At 36.9% G+C, this 27,773-nt stretch overlaps 1 protein-coding gene across 4 annotated transcripts in view; it reads left to right on the top strand.

The window, feature by feature from the left end:
* The window catches only part of SMAD9 (SMAD family member 9), a 106,013-nt gene that overhangs the window by 25,968 nt on the left and 52,272 nt on the right, over nt 1-27,773 (top strand). The window contains exon 1 of one of the 4 annotated variants that reach the window (XM_072610347.1): nt 719-27,773. This exon is cut by the window's right edge and continues 15,904 nt beyond it. The exons of the other annotated variants lie outside the window; for them this stretch is intronic. The gene's annotated coding sequence lies outside the window, so the exon portion shown is untranslated. Of the gene's footprint in view, nt 1-718 lie in introns of those variants that run through there. 4 annotated transcript variants of the gene reach the window in all.

Here is a 27,773-nt window from a genome sequence, read left to right as displayed (position 1 = left end):
TTCCAGATTAGGTACCTCTTCTATAAGGTGATTGTAATGCTTAATGATTTTTTTTCGATCCACATATTTGGGATATTTGATTGGTTCTATAAAGGTATAGCCATGCCAATGCTTTCATCCTGCTTATGTTTTTGATTCCTTCTTGTCTGTTGGACAAAATCCAGATTTGTCATTCTAGCATTGAATGTTCTCCATGATGGATCTAATTTTTTCCATCTGTAAAATGGGGATAGTCAGGCTTGCATTGCCCATCTCACAGGTGAACTAAGTTTTTGTATACAGTAAGCTTTTTTTAAAAATATTATTGCTATTGTTATAATCATAATTTAACCCCAAATTCCATTGGCAAACATTTCTCACTACTTGCCTACACAGACCCTCTGTTCTCACCAGACTGGTTTACCTACTAACATTCTTTGTACATTCCTGAGCCTGCATCTTAGATTACATCATTCCCTGCCTGGAATCTGGAATGACCATGCTTCCCTATATTTCTATTTTTTCTGTTATAACTAAAGTCCTACCTCTTGAATAAAAGCTTCTGAGATGACCAAAAACCACCATGATTTTTCCCTTCTCTAAACTTCCATGGTATTTGTTACCATTAAAAATTTAGTGACAATATAGTGCTTCTTTCTAGGTTCTCCATTATATTGATAATTATTATTAGTTTTAAAAGCTATATATCTACATATAAAATTATATGTAATATATAAATAATGTGTGATATATTATGTATTATTAGTTTTTAAAATCATGTATCTCTTGTTTCTTCAGATAGGCTATAAAATTTTTGAAGATAGGGAATACATTTTATTTGTACCCCTCACATATGGTGGTATCTTTTCCTTAGGAAACATTAAAAAATGTTGAATGACATGAGTGGAAGGAGACTGAGCCAAGATGTCAGAATATAAAAGATTTAAGGGAGTGAGGCTCCCTAATCTCCACTTTCTAGAAAAAATAAAATAAGAACACCAAAAAAAGCAAGAAATAGAAGTACTAAAGAGAAACAAGGGCCAAAAAAAGGACAAAAGTAAATAAAAACCAGCACATCAGCAAGCATTTATTAAGCATTTGTTTTGTGCCAAGCATGTTTCTAGGTACTGAGGAAGCAAAGAGAACAATAAAATAGCCCTGACCCTAAATGGGCTTTCATTCTAGTGGGGTTACCAACATATGCACACACATGCATACATACCCAAAATATATACAAGATAATTACGAGAGGTCAGTCACGATGAAGATTTGGAAATGCTTCATTGTAGAAGGCGGTACTTGAGCTGAACTTTATTTTTTTTTTTTTGCAATGGTGCTCTAGGTGGGACTCATGTAATTGGTGTAGGGAACTTCCAAAGCAGAAACTTTCTCTACTTTTGCAGGTTGGCACTTGCACTGCTCCTTAGAGTATTAATGAGCTGCCTAGGAGACTGAAGAGTAAAGTGCCTTTCCCAGAGTCATACAGTCTTACATGTAAGAGACGAGATATGAACCCAGGTTTTTCTGTCTCAAAGTCTAGCTTTCTGTTCAGTACGCTATGCTGCCTCTGAATGAAGACTTCTGAGAGGTAATGGTCAGATACAAAGCAAAGAGTCGTTACACAATTAAAAGAAATACTACGGAGGAACTGGACTGAACACTGGAGATGTTAAAAAAAAACAAACATGCAAGATACCCTGAGAAATATTCTCAAATAGATAAATGAAGCACTCAAAGAAATTAAGCAAGAATTGGATTTCTAAGAATCATGAAGCCATATTTAAAAGAACTTAAAAGAAAATCAAGTTGAGAATTAAAAGATATTTTTAAAAATGGAGAAAATGACAATATGGCTAAAACACGAAAAAACTTTAAAAAAGGAAATATATTGGAGCAACTAATGATTTATAATACTGGAAAACTGAATTATACGTACATATAGGTAGCTGAAAATATGATCTCCCCAAATTACTGAATTATCAAAACTATTGGAAAATGTACAGAACCAAGAGACAGACCAGGTAAAGAAATAGCTTTTGTAATTATTGACATCCCAGAGAACTTAGAAAAACAAAGAAATCAGAATACTGTGCTTTAGAAAATTGTGAAAGAAAAATGTCCAGAACTGACAAACAAATCAAAAAACAATCTACAGATAACATCAAACTAAAAATTAGCGTAAAAAACCCACAGGATTCCATGAAGGAAAAACTAAAGACTGAGCATACCCAAACACTCCAATGATTTTTTAAAAAATTACTTATGAAAGAAAATTAATGAGTATCACATATGACTCTCAAGGAAGACAAGAGTGGATCACATAAAATAGAATATAACATAGTATTTACATTACTATGCACCCATGTTATCTATCAAAGTTCAAGATGTTCTATAAAGGCAGAGAATGGTTACATGAGAAACAAACAGATTTAGGAGAGTTTACAGACATACATCCAACTTCAAGAAAGTTTTCAAAAACCAAAAAAGTTCCCTAGTTAAAATACGCACACATATATGTATACTCAAAACAATTTATACTTCTCAAATCAAAATAAACCTGTTATTAACGAAATGTGTGAATTATTTGTGTGTGAAAGGAGGAAAAAAGGAAAAGAGATAGGAAGGTCATCCCAAAGTGAAGAACACACACACACACACACACACACACACGAACACACACACACACACACACACACAGAGAATTCTCCAGTGAAATTCATAAAGGAAGACCTGAAGAAAATAAAATGAACGCTGCTTTGATTCCTAAAGTTACCTTTTCATGTCCTTGAGTTGAACTAAGGAATTCAGACTTCCCTCTGAGTTAGCTTAAAGTTGTAATTAAAAGAAAAGTTATTATCACGCATACCAGTAGCCCTTGGGATACTTCCAGGACATCTATCTATTATCTTTAAGTCCCACAAGTTACCTTGTATTCCGTTCCCAAAAGATATATCATCTGTCCTTGTACATTTGGAGTTTTTATCTCTTCCAAGGAGACAGCAAGTCTGGTAGTTTTGATCCCCTAGCAAAGATTACAAGATGCAAATGAGTTCCATAAAACAATTAACATTCCTTAATTGATAGAGAGGGGCCATCATTAGCCTTTTGTGAATGCCAGCCCATTTTTCTTAGTAGAGTCAATCCTAATGTTGCTACCCCAACCCTTCAACCTATTACTTTTTCTCTATGACTACCAAGACCACCCCTTCTTTGGTGTGTCTCAGTGAAGAGCAGTGGGGATTGATAGCTTTAGAGAGGTTGCCAGCCTGACTCACTTTGTTCACAGTTATATGTGTCACTGTTAACAAGCTGATTTTGCTCAGAGCTCTGTACCTCACTTTACCTTTATTAGTTTTATTTGCCACACAGTCATGCAAAAAAAAGATATTAAAATAATAGTGGGAGATTTTAGCATCCCATGGTCAAAATATGACAAATTCAACAAAAATAAATACAAGGATAAACAGCATATTCAGCATGTCATAGCGAATAGGTTATAAAGATATCAATCAGAAAAGAAAATAGTACTTCTTTTCTAGTCTTCATGGAATTTACACTAAAATACATCACATAAGGTCAGAAAGAATGTATAGGCAAATGTACAAGACCAGAGAGATAAACTAATGCAATAAAACTAGTAGCAAAAAATGATGCAATGTATAAAATCAGAGGCCCATAGTAAAGGAAAAATTACTTTGAGTGAAACAAAGTTATTAAAACAATAGATTACATCAAAGGTATTAACTGTGCCGGCAATAAATATCAAAAGCTAAGGGATGTGTGCTAACAGCATCCAGAGGCAGATTCAGAGTACCGAATATGTCAATAAGGAAGAACATTGATTAATTGACTATTCATGTAAAACACTTGGAAAAGGAACAAAGCAGCAAATCAGTAGAAGACACAAATGAAAGATATAATCTATCACAAAGGCAACCTAGTGGAAAGAGAGCTGACTCTTAATCCAGGAAGATCTGGACTCGAGTCCTGTTTTTGATACAGAGGAGTTATATGATCCTGAGCAAGTCATGTCACCACTCAGGTAGTTGTGTGTGTCCTTCATTCTCAAAGAAGACCATGACATCAGGGAATGATGACATGACTTGCAGTTGACTTGGATTTGAGAGAGGGAGGGCTGTGCAAGGTCACCAGCCTCACTTTCTCCTCCAGAGCCATCTGGGTCTAGTGACCAGATGTTCATGAGGATGGCCAGAGATGGCCCAGGATGCAGTGGGAGGTCCTGACCCTTTTAAACTAAGGCCTTTACAGGTTCTCATTTTGAGTGAGGTAAAGTCCATTCGGTGAATACGCATCTTTAAGAAATGAGTTAAGGGATGGTCCCTTTAGAAAATGAAGAACAAATGTAACCTGCGAGTAGACCAAGCTGCCTGAATGGGGACTCAGATTGTTCTCTCCCTCTATAACCACTCAGTGTTCTAAGCAACTCTCTAAGACCATATAAGTCTCGGAACTCTAGGATTTTGTGTCTCACTTAAGTGGAATTACATAATGAACTATTTATTACTATATCACAATAGTTTTTCTTTAATTATTATCATCTATCAGTTGTTCAAATTTATATAAATTCTTTGCATACTTATTTCCTGTGCTAACACTAAACAGTTTTGTACTTTTTGTGAATTTAAATGTGATGCAGTGATTGCAAATACTGTTAAACAGAAATATTTCATTACCTTTCATAAATTTATATTTAAAAAAAAGACATCCTGACCCTGGAGTGGGCAGGGAGTCCTCTTACTTGGGAGTTTTTTATACTAATGTAATCACAATTCCAGTCCCTATCCTTTCATCAATATTAGTCACTCTCATTACATGTGAAAATAAGAAAACAATTGGAATGATTAATCTAAAACTTTTAAAATTTGATACAGTTAGTTCAGTCAAGAGAGCAAACCTGAATATAAAAAAAGAGGAATAAGGATGATCACAGCACAAGCAAAATAAATTATCAAAGTTATCAGAGGTTATACACATCTCTACGCTAATAAAGTCAAGAATCTAAAAGATTCTGGCCTCCAATAAAATATACTGACCTCTAATCTCTAATTTCCAGCTGCCTTTCAGACATCTAGAGCTAGATGTCCATTAGATATCTTAAACTTAACTTGTCTAAAACTGAGCTCATTTTCTTTTTCCCAAACGCCCCCTTTCCCTCCTAATTTCCCTATTACCACAAAGGGCAATATTATCCTCTCAGTCCCTCAAATTTTCAACCTAGTGTCATACATGTTTCTTCACTATCTCTCTCTCCCCATATCCAATCTGTTATCAAGGCCAGTATGTAGATTGTAGCTTTGGAAAATCTCTCAAATAGACCTCCTTCTCTCCTCTGACACTGACGCTGCTCTGGTTCAGACCCACATTATCTCCTGCCTCACTATTGCAATAACCTGCTAATGGGTCTACCTGCCTTAAGTCCCTTCCTACTCTAATCCATCTTTTATTCAGCCACTAAAGTGATTTTCCTAAAATTCGGGTCCAACTATGTCACTCTCCCCACTCCCTTACTCAGTAGTCTTAATTGGTTCCCTGTTGTTTCCAGGATCAAATACAAAATCCTCTGTTTGGTGTTCAAAGAGCTCCTCCTACCTTTCCTGTCTTCTTATACCTTATTCCTTGTTGTGTACTCTTTGATCCAGTGACTCTAGCCTCCTTGTTCCAGGAACAAGACATTCCATCTCTTGGCTCTGGGCACTTTCTCTGGCAGTTCCCGATGAATGGAATTCATTCCTGCCTCATCTTCACCTGGCTTCCCTGGCTTCCTTTAAGGCCCAGCTAATATCCCATCTTCCACAGGGAGCCTTTTCCAACTCCTCTTAATTCCAGCACCTTCATTCATTCAATTAGTTCCTATTTATCTTGTATATAGCTTGAACATATTTGTTAGTTTATTGAGGCAGCTAGGTCATGCAGTGGATTGAGTTCTGGGTCTGGCATCAGGACGACCTGTGGTAAAATCCAGACTCAGACACTTAATGACTGTGTGACCTTAGGCAAGTCACTTAACCTGTTTGCTTCAATTTCATCATCTGTGAAATGAGTGTCATGATAGCACCTACCTACCAGGGTTGTGAGAATCAAATGAGATAATGTTCGTAAAGTACTGATAGCACAGTGTCTAGCATAGAGTAAGTACTGTATAAATGCTAACTGTTATCATCATCGTAAACATTATCATCATGTCTCGTATTAGATTTTGAGCTCCTTGGGGTCAGGAATTGTCCTTTGCTCTTTTTGTATCCCAGTGCTTAGCCCAGTTCCTGGCACATAGTAAGTGCTTAATAAGTCCTTATTGACTGACAAATACTTAATTGCCTTCCTTTTTAGAATCTGCACAGAATCATGCATATAATTTTCTTGAATTTTCTATTTTCCTTAAGTCCAGATGTTGAGGTCAGATTTGGGAGAGCAGTTGGGTTGTGAAAAAGTTCACGTAGAGAACTTTCTCTTAACCCATGGGAGCTTTATTATGGGAAAGCTTCATGGGCCTGATTACAGGGAAGCTAATGAATAGCCCTGGATATTTGGAAGAAGCAGCTTATATAGATAGAAAGTCTGAAGCTGTTCAGGATGATGTAGTTTTTAAGGTTTTATGAAGATTAAAGATAAGGAAGAATCTGTGGCACAGGATGAGGGGAAAAGGACTTTAGATCACCCTCAAGTTACAGGATGGGCTACAGAATGAGCCCCAATTCTCCCGCACTCAGGGTGGTATTCACAAAGTACTGGTAAAGCAACTCATAATATTCTTTAACCCTTAGGGTATCGGATGCTATATCTACACCATAGAGTCTAGATACATAGAATTGCAGATTTGGACTGTACTCAGAAGTTATCTTGTCCAACTTAAATTTTCATCTAACTGTTCTTAGCGTAGTGACCTTTGGACACAGATTTCAGCAGGTAGAAGAAGTCTTCATGGACTCCTGGGAAATTTAACCCAGTGTATCAGAGATAATGGTGTATTCCTAGACCCAGGAGATTGGAAACCTTTGTATGACTCATGATGTATGTTGTTGTTTAGAGACAGAGAAGAATATTGTCAAATATGCCTAGTCTTCATCAGGGTGGCTAATGTCTTTTTCTTCTAGAGGTAAATATAAGAGTGGTGACTGGAGGCAGAGATACTTCTGATCATTATTGAACTTTTCCTGGGTTTGAAAAGCCAGGCAAAATGCAACTTCTTTCAAATTTCTCTTTCTTTTCCCATTTCTGTCTGATTGGAGGCTTAAATTCATGCTTCCTCTTGGCTTTTTAAAGGTATTCTTTGTTATTTAAATAGGACTTTAAATCTGTCTTAGTCTTTGATCTTAATTGTTTTGGTGTGTTTGTCTTTGAGCACAGAGAGGACAAACAGGGAAGCCTTTGGCTGTCCTTGGACTACAGAAGATTGAATTGATTGAGAAGTTTCTTTTCTAGTTTGGCACCTATGCCAAAAGTGTCTTTTCTAGGATGCTACCTATGGGTATGGCGAGCTATTTTTGTCAATTTCCTTACCAGGACTGAGTTATAAAAGAAGCTAGTTGCCTGCCAGCCAGTTTTGCTTTCCACAGTGACATCGTCAGGTTACACTAGTATTCAGTTTTTCCCATCATGAACTCTAGATTAACATGAACATTTTTTACCCAAAGTCAGTTTGATTTTGTTCTTTGATTAGAATTAGATCCAGAGTAGCAGTTCCTCTCATTATTTTATTTCTTCCTTAAATTTCCAAAAGATGAAATTTTCAGCAAAGCAAGGCAGGACTTTCTAAAGTGTTCAGCTTTTTGCAAAATAATGTTTCTGTTGGGACCAGCTTAGCCTAAAGCTCCCAGAAGAGGGTACTGGATTTGCTGTGTGTTGAACTGGGCTCGGGCAATGAATGCCCTAAAAAATGCAAAATCGTTTAAGCAGACTATTGTCCAAAATCAGTGATCTGCCTTTTCTTACATCCTTTTTCTTCAGGCAGCAGGCAGACTTAATTTGACTGTAATGGTTGATGTTAAAAGTTCATAAACACTAAGTAGACAGGATGTGTCTAAATTATTTGGTTGTTTGGTGTTAGCATTCTGTCTATATATCCATCTAGTTATACTCAATAGACAAAAAGATTCTCCAATAAGGTGTCCCCCATGCATATGCTAAGGCATATGATCACCCAGTGGTTAGTGCCCTCTTGTCCCAAATCCTTGTGTTTATTTTGAATAGTATATGTATAGGTATAGGTATATGTAAATATGAGTAGAAGGTAAGTTCCCTGATGGAAGGGACAGTTTTTTTTCTCTTTGTGTTTATAGCCCTGATGATGATAACTGACATGCAGAGCATGCTTAATATGTGTTCATGATCACTTTTTAAAAATTATAAAACTGACAGTGATTTTTTTCTTATCATTTGGTACCTTTTCTCAAGTAACTTGAAAATTTATCCCTGTGTTTTCAATGTGTGCCTTCAGCACACATTTTCTTCTTTATGTACTTGGTCTTATCCAGACCTTCCCAACTTAATTTTCTTAAGTGCTATTTCTACTTTCTGACACAGTATATCACAGCTTGAGACACGAGCGGTTCAGTAGATAGAGTCAGGAAGACCTGAGGTCAAATGCAGCAGTTTTCTCATCTGTAAAATGAGCTGGAGACAGAAATGGCAAACCATTCCATCATCTTTGCCAAGAAAACCCCAAATGGAATCACAAAGAGTTAGACCTGACTGAAACAGCTTAACAAGCTTGAGATATTAAAGTACTAATGAGGTAATTTCAAAGATACTTACTTATCTCTTGCATATTTTCCCCATCTACTTATTGTTCTCCTAGTTATATCACTTAAATGCTCTTGAGATGATCCAGCTTAGTTTTGTCCTCTGCCAGGCTTTCTGCAAACTTACTTTTAGGGGAAAATGATAAATGGCATCATATCACAAAACAGCAAAAATTGGTGAAGTAGAAAATAAGGCTGTAATAGGTGAAATAAAACATATAAACAAGTAATTACAATACAGTGGAGTGTACAGAAGGTGCAAAATAAAGTGTAGAGTGCTTAAATAATTCAGAGGAGGGAAAGATCATTTCTGTGTATAGTCACCAGGGAAATGTATTGTTGGATAAGTATCTACAACAGGGGTGGGGAACATGTGGCCTCAAGGCCACATGTGGCCTTCTAGGTCCTTGGGTTCCAGCCTTTTGACTGAATCCAAATTTTACAGAACAAATCCTTTCATTAAGGGAATTTGTTCTATGAAGTTTGAATTCAGTCAAAGGGCTGCACTTGAGGCCCTAGAGGGCCACATGTAGCTTTGAGGCCACTGGTTCCCCATCCCTGGTCTATGATTTTGGAGGAGAATGACTTAAAAGAATGGCAAGGATTTTGATAGGAAGAGATTAGGAAGGGGAATGAACTAGAGTTCATGAAAAAAAGATGCCTCCTATGGAGGCAGGAAATCACACTTTTAATTTTGGTCTTTGTATAAATTCATCTTGTTCTTCAATTGTTTCATTTATATTAATTATTTTTGTTTCCTCTGTGAAGGCAAGGATCACATTCTGTAGCTCTTTTGCATAATAAATATTCAGGAAGTGCTTATTAATTATTCTGTGACTTTCCTTACACTCTTTTTGTCGTTTGTGCATAGGAGGTTACGGTATCTATTTCTGCTTGATTGTGCTTTCTATACAGTTACCAAGCTGGTATTGGTTGGTTTTGGGTTTCTCTACTTCAAACCCCCCCCTGCCCCCAACATTGTTCATCTAGCAATAGATACTATGTGACAGGTGTCTTCTAAGGATTTACTTCACATTATATGTTTAATGAGAACACTGTCCATTACATAAATTATATTTAGAAGTCCTTATGATATTTAATTATGTAGTACCTTCACAGTTGAAAATTACTGATCAAATGGAATGCATGCATTTTTAATGAGAAAATTGGAGTGGATAATTTCTGAGCCATCCTTGATTTGAGTATTTTGTCCCGTCTTCTTTGAGATCTAACATAGGAGCCTTACTAGTACTAAACCTTTACTGCTTTACAACAATACTAGTTGTATTATTTGTATTTCTATGACACATATAATACGGTTTTATTCTTTATCATTATTGTTGTTGTTCGAATTTCTATAATTTTCTGAGGTAGGTAGTGCAAGTAGCACATTGGTTTGAGTTTAGCCCACATCTCCAAAATGAGATATCTTGGAAAGATAATATGCATACATAGGTATGTGTGTATAGATGTTTTATATATACATTTATATTTATGTGCACATATATACATTCCAAAACCAAAGGTAATTATAAGCCACCATCAGGTTTTATATAATTCCTATTTGGGAAAGGGAAGGGAATAAATACATTTATATAGCACCTATTCTATACTACTTCCACTGTTTTTACAAATATTGTCTCACTGGATCCTCACAACAACCTTAAGAGTTATTATTCCCATTGTACAGCTGAGGAAGAAGGTAGAAGATAAGTAACTTGCCTAGGATCACAAAGCTAATGTAGTGTCTGAGGCTAAATTTGAACTCAGGTCTTTCTGACTCCAGACCCAGCACTTTATCCACTGTGCCCCCAAACTGTCTTTTTTTTTTTTTAGGGGGGACGAGGGAATAGTACAGTCTTTATTTGGACCAATGTAATATTATCATCTCATAAACGGGAAAATTTAGAGTCAGGGAAGTGAAATGACTTCTATGGGTATATAACTTATCAATGTCAAGGTCAGGCTTCAAGCTCAGGCATTCTGTTTTTTAAGTCACATAGACCTTTCAGTATACAATGTGACCTCTTGAAATACATCTTACTCATTGTGCTGTTCATTTTGTTGGTATGGAAATAATGTGATAGAGTGGAAAGGGCCCTATCTCTGAAATCAACGAATCTGGATTCAAATCTCATTTTTAAGACTTACTACTGATGGTTAACTTTCTTTGACCTTAGTTTCAGAAAAATTATGGGATTAAACTAGATGACCTCAGAAGCCTCTTCCATTTCTAAATATATGCTATTATTTTATCTCAGTCACAACCTTTTGGCATCTATAGAAATACTTGAACCTGGTGAGGAAGCCTCTGTTCTGTCACTGAGACAGTGTGACAGAATTCTCACTAATTGGAATGGGGTCATCATCGATGGTTGGTCTTATAAATTTCAAAGCATGTAGTGTTTAGGTAAGACTATCTTTTTACAAACAAATTACTGAACTATTGAGGACAAGATGGTAGATCCAATAGCCTTGTGCATATAAGGATAGTTATTTTAGTGGTTATTCAATTCATTTATTTAACTTTTCTTTATTTTTTAAGTTTTGGAATTAATCTGTCTAGATGCCACCTATACTCTTATCATAGTAGTCCTATCTGAAAGGGTTGTCATGAGGAAAGAACTTAGGTTTAAAAACTTGTGTTAAAATAAAAACTGATCACCACAGCAGAGATTAGTGCTGAATACACATTAGTAGAAGTTTGTTTAAATAATCAGATAGACACTAAATGATACAGTAGTAATGAAGGCATATGGTTCAAATTGAGACAGAAAGGAAGAAGGTAGAATTGTAGTTAAAGGGCAGACCTTGTTTTGGTGGAGGATTTTGCTCCATGAAGATACTGTCTGTTTTGGGGAACAGGAGAGAGGAGGCAGCAAGAGGAAGATAATGACAATCTTTGGATCATAGGATTTGGTGCTGGTAGAGACCTTAGAAATCATTTAGTTCAACCTCCCTCTTTTATAACTGAGAAATTTAGGTCCAGAAAGGAAAGCTGTTTTGCCAAAGGCAACTCAGATTACCTAATTTCATTTTCACCAAGGGTCTTGGGGTGACTTCATGTCATTGAAAAAAAATAACTTGCTATTAAGATGTTAACATATTGAAACTTGTCTGGAATGCTGCAATTTTAGCTTCCCTAATTTAGTTTCCCCAGTCCAGGTCACTTCAGATGAGTATCTTTCCATAGTTAGAGTTCTTTCCAGCCTGGCCATGGATACAGTACATTATGCAAACTTAACCATCCCCAAAGACCTACTCTACTTTTTATTATTACTCTTGTTGATGTTAATCTATTTCTAGTTTGATTATGTTTTTGGTTTCATTTATGTTAGGTATGTATTCTCTTCTGGGAATGTACAGACCTTCTTACCCTCTTTGAACTCACTCTTTTGTTACAGGTTGATGTTGGGTTATCAATTTCTACTATAATATTTTGTTTCTGAATAGAGACAATCTTAACTAGGTCCAAAGGACCATTTGCAATATTGTGGGGGTGGAAGAGTTACTAGATGCCAAATGGAGGGAATGAAGTTGATAAAATTACAGTACTATAATATTCTTAGAATTCTGTTTCTCAGTCTTATTAGACTTATCCTACCAACTACTCCTAGTTATTATATTTTCTGAGGGAGCTCAATGTGAAAAAGCTGAAACAACACTACCAAGATTTCCACAGGAATGAGGATATAAGATTGGCTCCTTTGGGGGGGGTTGGGAAGGGCTGCTCCAGTTGAAAACAATTTCAAATAGATTGATCTGACCATGGGGCACCCACAATTCAAGGAAATACCAAGGTGATCACAATGATTCCTGAGCACTTGAGAAAATAACTGATGCCACCTGGGTTGGGTTGAATGTAACTTCTCTGAGCAGCTTTGTAAGATCAACTAAAAGTTGCCCCAATTTTGTCTTCATTCTTTGCTTTTAAGAATCAGAAATGTTGGAAATAGTCTGATTTGGTCATTCAATATACATTTTTTCTGGGTGAATGACCACAGTGCTCCTTAGGCAAGGAATAATTTGTATCTTGTAAGTTATTATGCAGGTTATCAACTGTATGTCAAGAAGTGAGTTAAGGACTGAGAAGAAGTATTTCATCATTAAAAAAAATCTTAATAATTTTAAGACATATAATTATAGCCCCATACTAGAATTATACAAAAAAAAGGATGACCATTTTCTGACATCATCAGAGAAATGACTATTAGTCTTATTTGAATACTGGACTTTCTACAACAGTAGAAAGGGACTTCTATGGAAAAATTGAGATGTATATTGCCATGCCCTTTGAGACAGCTATACTCAATAAAAGAAGTGTCCTGTGAAAGCTTCTAATAATTGTTATAAGCCAAAGGCACCAACAAACACTGAAATGAGGGTAGGAGAGACAGGAGAAAGAGGCTGGGAGAGACGATACTTTGTTGGCAATTTCAAAAGAAATTTTCTGTGCTTCAGGGAGTTATCTTTAACTGGATTTACAATAATCACAGCATATATTTCTAGTGTTGTGCGATTTTAAAATGTGCTTTTCTCATGACAGAGCTATACAGTGAGTAGTTCCAATGTTATTCTCATTTTGTGAAAGAGGAAACTGTTTCAGAGAAACTGAGTAAGGCTCACCAATAGTTATATATCTTGTAAAGGTTTCGGATCCAGGAATCAGTTAAATCTTTTAACTTTAATTCCTTTTATCTTTTTACACCATACCATGTTGTCTTTCCTAGGGTCTTAGAAATTTATAAATAGCAATCTCTTCTAAATTATCTCCAACAAGTAGTCATTCAGTGTCTGTGGTGACATATCTAGTGATGGAGAGCTTGCCACCTACTAAGGGTGCCCATTTTATTTATATCATACTATATATTATATATATGACATATTATGGAGAACTTATTTATTCTAGTTCTGTCCACAGGAGTCAAGTAGAGTAAATTCAGTTTCATTTTCACAATGTGATATAGTCAAGACCTCTTCTCTAGGTAAAATGCCCCTAGTTTCTTCAACTGATCCTCATGTGACATAGTTTCAAGTCTGATCATTGTATTGGAAAATGCAAGGCAATTTTAGGAGGAGGGGTGCTAGCAATCAGGGATGATCTGGAAAGGCTTCACATAGGAGCTGGGACCCAGAAACAATGTTGATTCTTTCAAGGTTTCAACTTGTCATTGTTCTTCCTAAAATAGGGTATCCATAATTTGACACATTACTTTAGACGTGAACTGACCAGTACAGAGTAGAGTGGAAATATAACCATTATCATTCTGGACCCTGTTAGTTCTATTAAGCTTACGGTATAATAGAGCACAGGATTCCACTAACCTAGGTCAAAACAAAGACCTGTGTTTGAATCTTGGCTCTGTGTTGAACATCCTTGTGATTTTGGACAAGTCACTTAACCTCTTTGAAATTCAATATCCTTCTATGTAGATAATCTCTAGGTTCCTTCTCAGCTCTGAAGATAATATCCCATGATCCTTTTAATTTGGTATAGCACCAGTGTGATATTCACAGCACCCACAGTGGCCCTGAATATCCTGGTGTAATTCTGAATCACTAAATAAAACAGACTCTCCACATGGAGGACAGAACCAAAACATTTATTCAGACACCAGAAAGCCAAATCCATCATAGTAACAAGGAAATCTACACACAGTAACAATGCAAAGGGCAACACTATCCCCAGATCTTCCCTCTGTTAGGCTTCCCACAAACTAGCTCTCACTCACACTAACCAGCTGCCTTTTCCAGCTCTGATTGCTCTCTAACTTCCTCTAAGCTCTGCTCTTGCTCTGCCTCTTCCTGTTCTACCATTTCTGTTCCACCCCTTCCTGTTCCATGTGACTTAGACTCACGTGACTCAGGTACCATGTGACTTAAGCAGGTCACATGGACTTATCAGTGAATGGGAAAGATCTTCCCAAATAAGAAGCAAAATTACATTAGCAATAAGCAAAAATGCATTATTCATACATTTGGCATAAGGTTGCATTAGCTTTTTTCTGGCTGCCATGCCATACCTTTGGTGCTTGTTGGGCTGCAAGTTCACTAAATTGTGTGTTTTTGTTTTATTTTACATCTACTATTTAGCTGCATCTCCTCCTTCTTTTATATGGCAGCAGATCTATTCCTTTCTTTACATGACTTTTTGAACCTCTGTTCAATATTTTACATTTATTGCTTTGGGAAAGTTAATCTCAAGGGCAGAATTCTGCATTGATATTTACATGCAGTTTTTTGAGCAGAAAGTTTCTAGAAATAGGGAGTCTTTCTAGAATACTTGATTGTTGCTGGCTATAAGAACAATGATCATATATCATTCTCTGATATACAAAGTGGCAAGAATGCCACTGGCAGTCCTCTCTCATCAATTCCCTTGGGAAGAAAAAATGAGATGACAGGTTGAAAACTGTGGCCTTATGTTACAAGAATAGAAAGGTAGCCTAGTATAGTGTTGTGGGCAGAATGCTGGACTTAGGTTTCAATCCCAGCTTAGACTTTTTTAGTCATATGACCCATGGCAAATAAGGGAACACCATTTAGTCTTAGTTTCCTTGACTGCAAAATGGGAATAATGATAGTACCTGTCTCAAAGGGCTGTGAGATTAAAATGAGATAATACACATAAAATGCTTTGTAAACCTTAACGAACTATATCAATGTCAGTGATTATTTTTAGTTACCCAAATCTGAATAGATGTGACAGTATCACATCATAGCCTATATTTACTTCAGTATTTTGGGCATCTGTGATTTCATCTGTGTGGGTACTTCCACCAGTGCAGATCACAACTCTTCCATGTCCGAGGAGATGTATTGGCAAGTTGCTATGACCAAAACAATAGTCCTCTGGTGGCTATTTCTTCAGATTTAGTCACATATCTTTCTATTTTGGTGAGAATTTGCATAACTTATGATTCCTTGTCAGAACCTTTTAGAATGGAGGGTCACCTCCTTGCCAAAACAAGACTTTGGACTAGCAATTTAGTGGAGGGAGGTAACCCAGGGTCACCTTAATGTTTGTTCAAAATAATTTTTAGGCTTTGGAATGTCAAATTCAATATCCATTTCTCTTCCTACCTCCTCTCCCAAAGGCCTTCCTTCTCTGTGTGAAGGCCTGAAAGACTTCTCTGTGTACAAGAATGGAACTGGACCTTATACACAGCCAATGAGAAAACTGAAGGCACCTATGATTGTATCACTCCTCACCTTCACCTGTCTTATGTACTTATCACGTCCCCCCACCATAGGCTTGTCTGATCCAAGATGTAGCAGTTCTCTTCTTCTTGAATTTCAACTTCTGTGAGAAGCCTTTTCTGACTCCTCCTTAATTCTAGTCCCTTTCTCTGTTAAGTACCTCCAGTTTATCATCAATATATCTTGTTTGTTCATAGTTGTTTGCATATTGTCTCCCCCATTATAGGGGCAGGTAGGTGGTGCAATGGATAAAGCACTGGGCATGAGGATTCATCTTCCTGAGTTCAAATCTAGTTTCAGACACTTACTAGCTATGTGACCCTGGGCAAGTCACTTAACTTTGTTTGCCTTAGTTTCCTCGTCTGTAAAATGAGCTGGAGAAGGAAAATGGCAAGCTATTCTAGGATCTTTGCTAAGAAAACCCCAAATGGGGTCATGAAGAGTCATCTATAACTGAAACAACTGAATGAGAACTCCCCCATTAGACTGTGAGTGCCTAGAAAGTAGAGACTGGTTTTTGCTTTTCTCTGTATCTCTAGAGAGTAGCACAGTGCTTGGCACATAGTAGGTACTTAAATGATAGTTGACTGAATGACTGATTCCTCTAGTGTACCCTAGTGTAAGTGCTGATACAGTAAGCCTGCAATTGATTCATCTGTCTTCCACGGCCTCATTGCCATGACAGTGTCCTCAGAGGAGACAGTCACTAGCTGTGTGGCTGTGGGCAAGTCTTTTAATATCCGTCTTCCTCCCTTGTATAGTGGGGATAATAATAACATCTACCTCCCCGTGTTGTGAGGATAAAAATGAAATGATATTAAGTGCTTTGCCAACCTTTGCAATTTGCAAACAAATCAATGTTGTTGTTATATAAGCTTTAAAAGGTTCCATCTGTGCCTTTTCCTACCTCTATGCCCTGAAGTTCCCCATTCTCCCTACTGTGCTGACAAGTAAGGACTCCTTGTTTGTTCTTACAAAACCAACTTGTCATCCTTATGTGGAAGAACTAAATAGCTAGATAGTTAACTACAAAAACGTTTTTAAAGACTCCTTTAAAAATAAAAAGAATATCCTTTTCCCACGTTTGAGCTGAACTGTTCTTCCTATGTATCATCTGATATTTAGACTAATAGAGTTTATCTGTTGTCTAAAAGATACACTGGGAACATTTTAAAAAATGACTCATTGACTACAAGTTGTAATTTAATATTGTAATGGTCACAAAAAAGTTGGAACAGTTGTAAAATTCTTCAAAGTTTTTTAAAAAATGTTTTGTGTTGTGATGGGCAAAAGGTTTTTATAAGATAAGGTTAACACAGACTAACTTAATTTGTTACACAATCAAACAATTGTATCCTTCACCACCCAACAAACACTATAAAATTGCAAGATCAGCATGATACATTTTTTAGTCAGTAACATCCAAGTAAAGTAGAAATACAAGTAGTTTAGTTCCAGCAAACATGCTAGATTATTTCTAACCAGATAGCTTGATATTCCTTCTTCAGCTACAAAGTGTTTAAAACTGTCAGTTAAAGATGGACACTCAGTCAACAATAAAGTGCCTAGTATACTACGGTAGGTACTGGGCCTACAAAGACATAAATGAGATCGTCTTTGGCCCTGAAGGAGATTTACCTTCTGTTGTGGGATACAGCTTGTACATATAACAAGGACCACTCTGGTTCCCACTGCCTGAAGGACAGATATCCCTCCCCCTGGGATTCGGGGACCAGAGGGTGTTCAGTCTGCCTGCCATTGGCTCAAGAGCCAACCAGAGGTGTTCCTCTAATTTAGAGATTTCCTGCATCCTACTTCTATTTAATCACTTGATAAGAGTAACTTATGTAGAGGAATATTTACGATCAAGAAGGTATAGCAAGAATCAATCAATAATTATTGTTAAACACCTACTGTGAGCTATGTCCTGTGTTAAGTACTGGGCGATATAAAAAAAGGCAAAAGACAGTGTTGTCCTCAAGTTGCTTATAATCTAATGAGTGAGACAATGCACAAATAAATATACACAAAATAAGATGTATGTCGGAAGACTAGAAAATAATGGATTAAAGGTACCAGAATTAAGAGGGATTGGGAACAGCTTCCTGTAGAAAATAAGATTTAAGTTGGGACTTAAAGGAAACCAGGAAGTGAGTAGGCAAAGTTGAGGAGAGAGAGCATGAAAGACAGCCAGAAGAAAAAAATACCTGGAGTGGAGAGATGGAGTGTCTTTTTCATTAGCTGCCAGAAGTTAGAATAAACATATAAACACTCCCCCCACCCCACCTTACCCCACCAAAATCTATCTCTGGAGAGGCAAGAAAGGTTTAAGCTCATAGCTTAACTCACTTCCTATATAGCATGGTCCTACTAAGTTTTAAGTCCATATTTCCACCATTCCACCCTCCCCCTAACATCTCAACTTCCCTCTTAGGACTTCCCTGCTAGCTGGCAGCAACATCGACATCTGGCCTAGAATCCTGGCTTTACTATCATTATGGCTTGACCTTCCCATGTCTGAAAATACCACCTGCAACTAGAAATGAAAAAGGACAAATAAAACAGACTAAAATCCCAAGGCCTTATTCTCAGGAACATGGAGCCTAAAGGGAGTAGAGAGGAAGGTATCCCTTTCTGCACACCTAAGCTTTAGGTAAACAGAATTTTCACTCCTTGAATATGGTGGGAAAAAAGAGTGAGAGAATCTGGTAGTTTTAAAGACTACCTATTCTGGCTGTGCAGCCAACCTCCCACCCGTGTAGCATGGATGTCTTCTCCCAGAAGCAGGTCCCTGGCCTCTCCTACAGGGGTGCCTCCATCTTAGGTGACATGGGTATACAAAAGCTTAGTTACATCACACACACACACACTCACATGAAATAGAACATAATTTGAGAAGGGTAAAAGCACTAACAAGTAGGGGATCAGGAAAGGATTTGTCTAGAAAGTGATACCTGAGCTGAGCTTTGAAGGAAGCTGAAGATTTGAAGAGACAAAGGTGGGGAGAGAGTACATTCCTGTCATGGGAGATAACCTCCCTGAAGGTATGATGCCTAGAGATGGAATGCTGAATTCAGCAAATAGTTCGTAATCCAGTTTGGCAGAATGTATTATATTTAGAGGGTAGTAATGTGTAATAAGTCTGGAAAGGTACTTTGGGGACAAACTGTGTATATGGCCTTCAGAAGTTTAGAGACTTAGCCTGAGGACCTTGTTTTTCTTCTTGAGGTAATAGGAAACTAGAAAAAAAAATTTTTGTAGCAGGATTGGTGACATGGCCAAACCTGTCAGGTTAAATATAGGATAAAGAAACTACATGTATATTTTTGGGGAAGAGGGAGGGCTGAACTTGGTATTTCACTGGTATAGAAAACTGCTCCTGTATGAGTGAGAGAGGGGGAGGGAAGAGAGAGAGAGAGAGAGACAGAGAGAGAGAGAGAGTATGCAAAAAGTGTGTTTTGCCTTTTTGTGTATTCCCAGTGCTTAGCACAATGCCAGGTAGTAAGTGCTTTACAAACATTTATTGATTGAAGGAATAGTAAATAGGCAGGCTCCCCACCCCTGTATTAGTTAAATGACTGAAGATTTGTTCCTGCATTGATTTTGTTTGTGCAAAACTTTTTATTTTTATGTAATTAAACATTTCCATTTTATTCCTACAATCTTTTCTATCTCTTCACTGAATATAATTTAACATTTTCTTAATGACTTGGTATCAGTGGTTAGTGTACTGTGACAGTGTGATTTAGTGATGCCCCCCAGTTGTAGTACACAGAACTATTTTCCACGTACTAAATGGCCACAGAGCTGTTTTTAATAGCTTGTCTGTCTTGCTGTCACTTCTTGTTGTCTCCATAGCTGCTTGTAGGGAACTCTCCTCCTTGCCAATATAATTTGTTGCTTCTAATCTGTTGTTGGCTAGGAAACCAGATAAATATTGTTATAACTGTTTCTAAATTAAGAATAAGTAGTCTCTAAGTTAGGGCTTGAGGGATTCTCCTAAGAAATAAAGTGAATAAACTTTAGTGCATGAACTTTGTGGCATCTTTATTAGTTTGATCAACAACCTTTAAAGCTTTCTTGTTCTTAGCTATGTTCTAAAGAGGTGATTTTTTAAAAAGAGAATTGACACTTGGATAAATGAAATACAATTGTATATTGCATGATCTGTCCCCTTGATCGGTTGAAAGTTTGGTTGTCAAGCCATTGTCTTGGAAAATGAAGCATTATGTCCCATTTTAGGCTTTGGAGGGCACTTCCATATGTTTCTTTACTGCTCCTAATGGTCCTAGCTGAAAATATTATAACACAGTAGCTTGTGGTCAGATTAGTCACCCTGTGGGAGAATTGGATTAATAATAACTTTCCTGTCTGTGTAGATAACCCTCCCCAAACCTGTAGACATAGATGATTCTATGCAGCTCTGTTTGAACGCATTTTCTTTCTACACACGTGTGTTCTGGGTCAGTATTTGTCCTTCTCTGTCTCAGGGATACACTGTGTGGAAAAGTCTTCCATTATAGATTGCAACATACCAGGCTAACCTCGTTCATTCCTTCCACTCATGTACATGGAAGAAGACACTCTTCTCTGTATGCTCTATTTATTTAGCCTCTAGCAAACTTCTATTAAGTACATAACATATGCAAAGGCCTGGTGCTAGATGAAAAATGGCACAAGCCCTCAGGAAGCTTATAGCCTAATGCTTCAGTAGCTAGGAAGTAGGAGAGAGTTCCATGTCTGTAAGAGGTTATAGTGAGGAGATAGGGACATTTTCAGTGGCAGCAGGACTGCAGGGCAAAGGTCCTCAGCTATGGCCCACTCCAGTGTTGCTAGGTGTCTTCCTGTGGCTCTGGAAACTTCAAGATAATTTGCATGGACTAAGCACTATCAGGAGAATTATGGGAGCTGAAAAAATTCATATGTTGGGAGTGAAGAGCTGGGAATGAAAGTGGGGGGGTGGGGTGGTTAGGGATACATGTCTTTCTGATGAGAAGTTATTGAGTTAAGAAAAAGTCTGCATAGCTACCTGAGTGATCACTTTGTGTGTCAGCTTGATATAATGAGAACTTACTAACATAGAACTGCAAGTGTGTTTATTAGTCCCCAAAGGGAGTTGGTCCAGGTTAGTTTCACAATTCAGCAATGACACTTATTGGAAGAAGAAGCAGCTTCACAGTAGATGACATCTTCAGCAGATGGCAGCAGTCACAGCATGCAGATGGAAAAGCTGTTTTAGATGGGATTGGGGGCATTAGTGTGTGTTCATCCCTCGAAGAAGACCGTGCCTTCAGAGAAATGGTGACATGATTTGCACTTGACTTTGTTTTTTTGAGTGAGCCTCACTTCTCCTCCAGAGCCATCTGAATCCAGTGACCAGATATTCATCAAGATGACTGGAGATGACCCAGGATGAGGCAGTTGGGGTTAAGTGATTTGCCCAAGGTCACATAGCTAGTGAGTGTCAAGTGTCTTAGGTGAGATTTGAACTCAGGCCCTCCTGACTCCTGCACTGGTGCTGTATCCACCGCACCACCTAGCTACCTTTAGCTGCTTTAGTGAATAGCTACTTTAGAGACAACACAGTGGGCTAGTGTGAAGTTGGAGGGAAGCAGAAATGGCTAGGAGATGTCTGGAATCAAGCAGAAGAGATGTGAGAGGTGGAGTTAACGAAGCAGCAAGGGGCACAAGAGGTTTCCAGGAGATGAACCAGTGAGTGGTATTTTCCAGTCATGATGCAGTCACCTTGGAGAGTAAGTTGTCTAAGGAGTGTTCCCTTGAATGGAAGCCTGGAAGATTTTATTCCATTCGTACGGGGTATTTGAGAATGATTCTATTGCTTGATTTTCCTAGTTATTCTGTCCCAATTAAATTCTTTGCTACGTGCCGTGTGGCTCCTGCCTGATCTCTTCGTAGAGAATTTGAACCATAGTTGCATGTGATTACTCAAAACTTGTTAGCTTTGTACCTGAGTTTCAGAATCCTTTGTGTGGGGGTGGGGGAGACTTGCTATGATTATAATCTCTATGTCCTTCTCTTTTTTTTCACCCAAATCTATGTTCTTCTCTCTCATTTGGAATTAAAACACAATTCAGGACTTGATTCTTATTTAAATAGTCTCTTACTCCCATTAAAGACAGAATAGTAGTACTGTAGTCTGCATTTTCGGCAAAAATTTGACAGAAATAATTTTTAATAAATTTAATAGTATTCTAAATCCAGATATTTCTAAATTAAAGAGAAACTTCCAAACCGATTTAGTCTCCTACTCCACCCCCATTTTTTCTATCTCTTGGACATCTCTCTAGATCAAGGCAATTTGAGGTAAAATTTATAGGAATCCTGAATAAGGAAAAGGTGATGATATGTTAAATTTCAGTTTGGGGCCAGGCATGATGGCCCATAACCTCTATTACTGGTGAAGGCTGAGGCTGGTAGATCACTTGAGTTCAGGAATTCTGAGATATAGTGAAACTAAAACAGGTCATTTGTCTACACTGAGTCTCTCACCAATGTGGTAAGCCTCTGGGGAGTTTAGGTGTGGGGAGATCAGGCTGCCTAAGGAGTGATAAATTGACCTACATCAGAAATGTGGAATAAACCAAAGCTTCCATGTGATCAGTTTTGAGATGAGTTGAGTCTATGAGTGGTCAGTGAACTTCCAGCCTGGGTGAAAAAGGGAGATCCAGTCTCAAAAAACAAATACAAAACCCAACCTCAAACAGTGTTGGGTTAAATACATTCTAGGACTATGGTTAATTAAAGAACAGTTAATCTTCAACTAAAACTACTCAAACCCTTCCTTGACTACACCCCTCCAGAACTGAAAGGGCTTCCTCTTGTGATCAATGTCTTACTTTTTAAATGGAAAAGATTATACTGCCTTTACATAGGTGGGTCATTTCAGGGGTGGGAAAAGCAGTGATCTTAACTAAACTAGAATTAAATTTGTTTACTATTTTTCATCCCTTTTCCCAGGACTTGAGTTTTTGTTCTTAACCTTTTCCATGTTTTCCCAAAGAAAAGTCTGAAGAGGATTTAGATGAGAAAAATATTTATTTGGATGTTTAGATTGAACTAAAAAGAGCATTTTCATTGTTTTCACTTTCCTAATCTAAGAGTGCATGCTTCAGGCAAGTTGTCATTGTTGATGGGCAGGGCTCTTTTCACTCTTCCTAATCAACTCTTCATTTTTCTTTGCAGAGTCCCTCCTCCTCCTCACCAATACTGTTTATTCCCTATTGAATAGTTCTATTTCATCCAGGCAAATTTTTGGTAAATTAAATACCTACAAGTGCACCAAAGCATAAATATGATTGGAAAGAATTATTCTAGCCCATGGCCCAGGAAATCTTCAGGCAATGTAGCCTAGTGTTACTATTGCAAGAGTGACTTTATTTCCTCATACTACCTAAATAAATGATATGAAATGTCTTTGTTCCTTATCATTTTCTCAATCCCTAATAATTTCAAATGAAATATGCCAATTTTTAAAGGAAGATAGCCCACTCTCTCTTTAGTCACTGGCTTTTTCTTTTCCTTCCTCTTTTCTTTCTCCAACAATAAAGATCTTCTTGTAGAATTGGAGTTAGGCAAGGAGAGTTGGAGGGAGATCGCCTTACAACCAGTGACTAATTGGAGAACAGATATGCAAGTTAATAATTTATCCATGTGTGAGAATCTCTCTCTCAACACAACTATAGAATTATGGGCTAGTGGGATTTAAAATTCAAAAAATTTTAGAGATCATTTAGTGTAGCACCCTGTTTTATAGGTGAAGACAATTGAATTCCAGGAAGGTCAAACAACTTACCCAATTGAGTAGCAGAGCAGGGAGTTGAATTGTTTCAACTATACCAAGTGATTCCTTCTCTTTCTCTAAATATGAAGTCATAGATCCAATCTGAGCAGCATTTTCCCTACGTTTCACCAACCACCCTCCCCCCCAAAACTTTATCATCCTATATATCATAATCATTCATAGCATAATTGAAAATAATAGTAAAACCTAATTAATTTATTATTAATAATTGGAGAGGAAAGATTAAATTAGGATAAAACTTTAGTATCTTATCCTCTTCAATTCTATGTTGCAAACATATCTATTTAAAACTTCAGACCACCTGTAATTTCACTGATGTGGGTACTCCATTCAGAGAAACAGATCATGACTTCTTTATGACTTTGTTCTTTAAAATAATGTTAATTTTAAACATTGTTTTAAATAAGTGTCACAATTTAATCTATTCAATATTGAAATATCTATATAATTTATGTATTCTATATTATATATATCATACATAAGTATATAGAATATTTACAAAATATATCAATTGAATCTTTAAAAAATAGTTTTGTAACTTCTTTGACATAGGGAATTCTCAATGAAAAACCTTCTGATACTAGTGTTTCTCAAACCCTTTTAGGGGATCTCAGCAGTTAATACTATTTTTCATCATAACATAGCTAGGTCTCCGATTAGGGCAAATAATAAATCACATGAAATGGTCTCACTATTTGAATTCATACTGCATATTTCCAGTTTGCTGGAACCACTTCCCATATTTTACAAAAGTATAACTTCAATAAGTGAGAATTTGAATACATGTAAAAATTTATGGGATTCATTATCTTCATTAATAGAGACCTGACTAGCAAGGCATTATTTATCTATTAAAATACAGTACTCCCTTGTTTTCCAGTTGTATATCTTGGTTGGATTGTCTTCATATACTCCAATTAAAACAACATCTCACAACAAATTGAATGCAGAAGCAGATATGGGAATCCAGCTTTTTTTTTGTTTAGTAAGCCAGACATTAAAGAGATTTACAAAAATTTGTAAAATTAATACCATTCTTCTCACTTTTTTGTTTTAGAAAATGGGTTTTTTTCATAAATATGTTATTTATGTTATCATGTAGTAGGTTTGCTTTTTAAAAAAATTATTTGAAAAAAATAATTTCTAATACAGTAAATATTAATAGATATAACCCACATTGAAAAATAGCTCTTTGGGGTCCTCAGTTATTTTCAAGAATTGTTACCCCAGCGTAGCTCCTCAGTGTTTTCCACCTGACTCTCCTTACAGAGTTGTCTGGGACACTGAAAAGATAAGTGACTTCTTAATTGTCACACTGCTGATTTATTTCGGAAGCTGAACCTCTTCCTTGCCTCTTGGCTTCTCTGGCTTCCTTCAAATCCCAGCTAAAACCCCATCTTCTATAGAAAGTCTTTTCTAATCCCCATGAATTCTAGTGCCTTCCCTCTGTTGATTATTTCTGATTTATTCTGGATCTTGCTTCTTGGTACATAGTCCTTTGCATGTTGTCTCCCCCATCAGACTTGTGAGCTTCTTGAGAGCGGTGATTGTCTTTTACCTTTCTATGTATCCCCAAGGCTTAGCACAGTGAATGGTACATAATGGGTGTTTAATAAATGTTTTTTTGACTGACCAACTAAACTTTACTCTTCCAGATCCTGGAGCTAACTCGACTACACTATCCTGCCCAAAATTAGATTATAAAATAATACAATATGTTAAAATGAATGACAATAAGTTAATAAAACTATTCAGATAAATTATTAATACTGAGTTAATACTTCTGTAGATTCATGATTCATCGATGTACATATTCCCTCTGAGGAGTACAGTTTGCAACCCATTTATGCCTCTCATTCTGTGCTACTCTGATTTGTCTTCCATAAATCCTCCCTAGGGAGTGCACCCAACATGGTGGAAGTTTTTCTAATCCTCATGATAGACATGAATAGCTTGTAGTATGTTACCAAATGATGGATTAAGTGCATGGAATGGCATAAAAGTTATCATTAAAGAGAAGTATGATTGAAAAGCAAGGTTCATTAGTCATATAGAAAAAGTTTGAAGAAATAATAGAGGGTCACCCCACATACTGTGTGGATATCCATGTAATTTCAAGATATCTAGAATTAATAGTATAAGTTAATAAGTACCTAGTAAAATATGACTTAATAAATGTTTGTGTTGTTGATGACTACAAATTTTGCCAAGTAGTAGACATTTTCATTAAAAAGAATTGTTTACACATGTAATAATTATAGTGCTGAATAGTGTACAAAGAGTACCTATAAAAAGCTTTTTGGTAGATGCTTTAGAAAATGGTTGTTTTTGTTGAAGTGGGGGATATATCCCCAATGAATCTTCTTTACATTATTAGTTAAATCAACAGTTTGTTTTTCATGGGTAAGTGAAGTTCAACTTACTCCTGGTTGTGTTATGGATCCAATTTGATGAGGCTTCAATATATTTTTGAAAAGATATTTGATATTTATGACTAATTGTCTTTAACTCCTAAGGGAAGGGAGGCAATGTGGCATTTTTGAAAGAAGAATGGGTTTGGATTCAGTGGATCTATGGGTCCAGCTGTTTATTACCTCTATAACCCTCAGAAAACCATTACCTCTTTGGACCTCAGTTTCCCCCCCTGTAAAATGAATGAGAATGAGAGAAAGCTAAGAACTTTCCTAGCTCATACTCTTGTGATTCTATAATTTTGGGGTACCAGAGCAAGTCTCAGGGCTATCCTTTTGTGCATATATTGAAAAATTCATTATACCTTTCTGTGTCATGATGACAGAGACAATTTCATTCAAAATTAATCAGAGCTCCTCCATGCCTGCGTCTGAAGCTAAGCAGCATCTCATTCAAAACAACCTTCCTTTAGCATTGAGACTGAGAGGAACAGCTCACTCTCTTAAAGGTGCCGATCAAGTAGAAGTAACTTTTAGCAGCTGTTCACCTGTATTGTTTTTAAACTGACCATTAAAATTGAAAGCCTTTTTTTTTAACCAGCCATTTTTTTGGCCCCAGTAAATTACATTTTTGCATGGAAAAATGTCTTCATGACATCTGCTCTAAAGCATGTGGTCAATCTTGCTTGCCTTTCAAGTGGTCTGGTTTATTTAAAAACATGAAAATGAGAGGTTATTTTGCTCACTTTGTTGGAACTTATTGGTTGGTCTCAGATTCCAGAAAAAGAATGAAGTGCTATATTTTTGCTACAGGCTCATGGGAAGCAGACTGTGGACAGACTTTATGATAGAGAAGGGACAGTCAGAATAATGATTTTTTTTTTTCCCAAAGAAAGAATTGCTCTAATGGTCAACACATGGAGTTGATAGAGCTACTGGGTTATGAGAACTGGGATAATACAGTACATTTGCTGCATCAACAAATGGTTTCACCACTCAGTCATGTCAAGAGCACATTTTTACATTTATTCCTGTGAGTTAACCAAAAGGGGAAAGAAAACCACTTGAAAGAAAAGAACACCATAAGATAAAGGAAACAGAATTTTTCTAGAAGTGGTAATGGGCCAGCCATGGAAAAATAAACTGTTGTTTTGGCCTTTCTAATAGCCCTCATTTCTGCATGATTATTTACTCCCTGAATGAGATGCTTTTACTAGTTGCAATATCCTAATGGACTTGCAAGGTAGAATTAACTTAATGTCACAAAGAATATTGTACAACATCCTATGGATAGCACTTACAAGTCACATGTACTATTATTGTGATTATCATATATAGCACTTTACACATATTTATCTCAGTTGGTTTTCATAAATTTGTACCACCATGAAGTAGGTGCCATTATTATCTCTATAGATGAGGAATCTGAGGTGAAAGAGTTGAAGTGACTTGTTCCAGGTCAGCTAGCTAATAGGTATCTGAATGGGGATTTGAACTTAGGATTCATGAATTGTGGGTTCAGCACTTTTAGCCACCAGCTGGCTATCCCCATTATTTTCTTCTTCATCATCAAGAGAGAATGTTACAACCTCAAAAGAATTC

The sequence above is a fragment of the Notamacropus eugenii genome, chromosome 5, assembly GCF_028372415.1.
Source record: "Notamacropus eugenii isolate mMacEug1 chromosome 5, mMacEug1.pri_v2, whole genome shotgun sequence".
Lineage (NCBI taxonomy): Eukaryota > Metazoa > Chordata > Mammalia > Diprotodontia > Macropodidae > Notamacropus > Notamacropus eugenii.
Note: the sequence above shows the minus strand (reverse complement) of the source record. Positions and strands in the feature narration are given on the sequence as shown.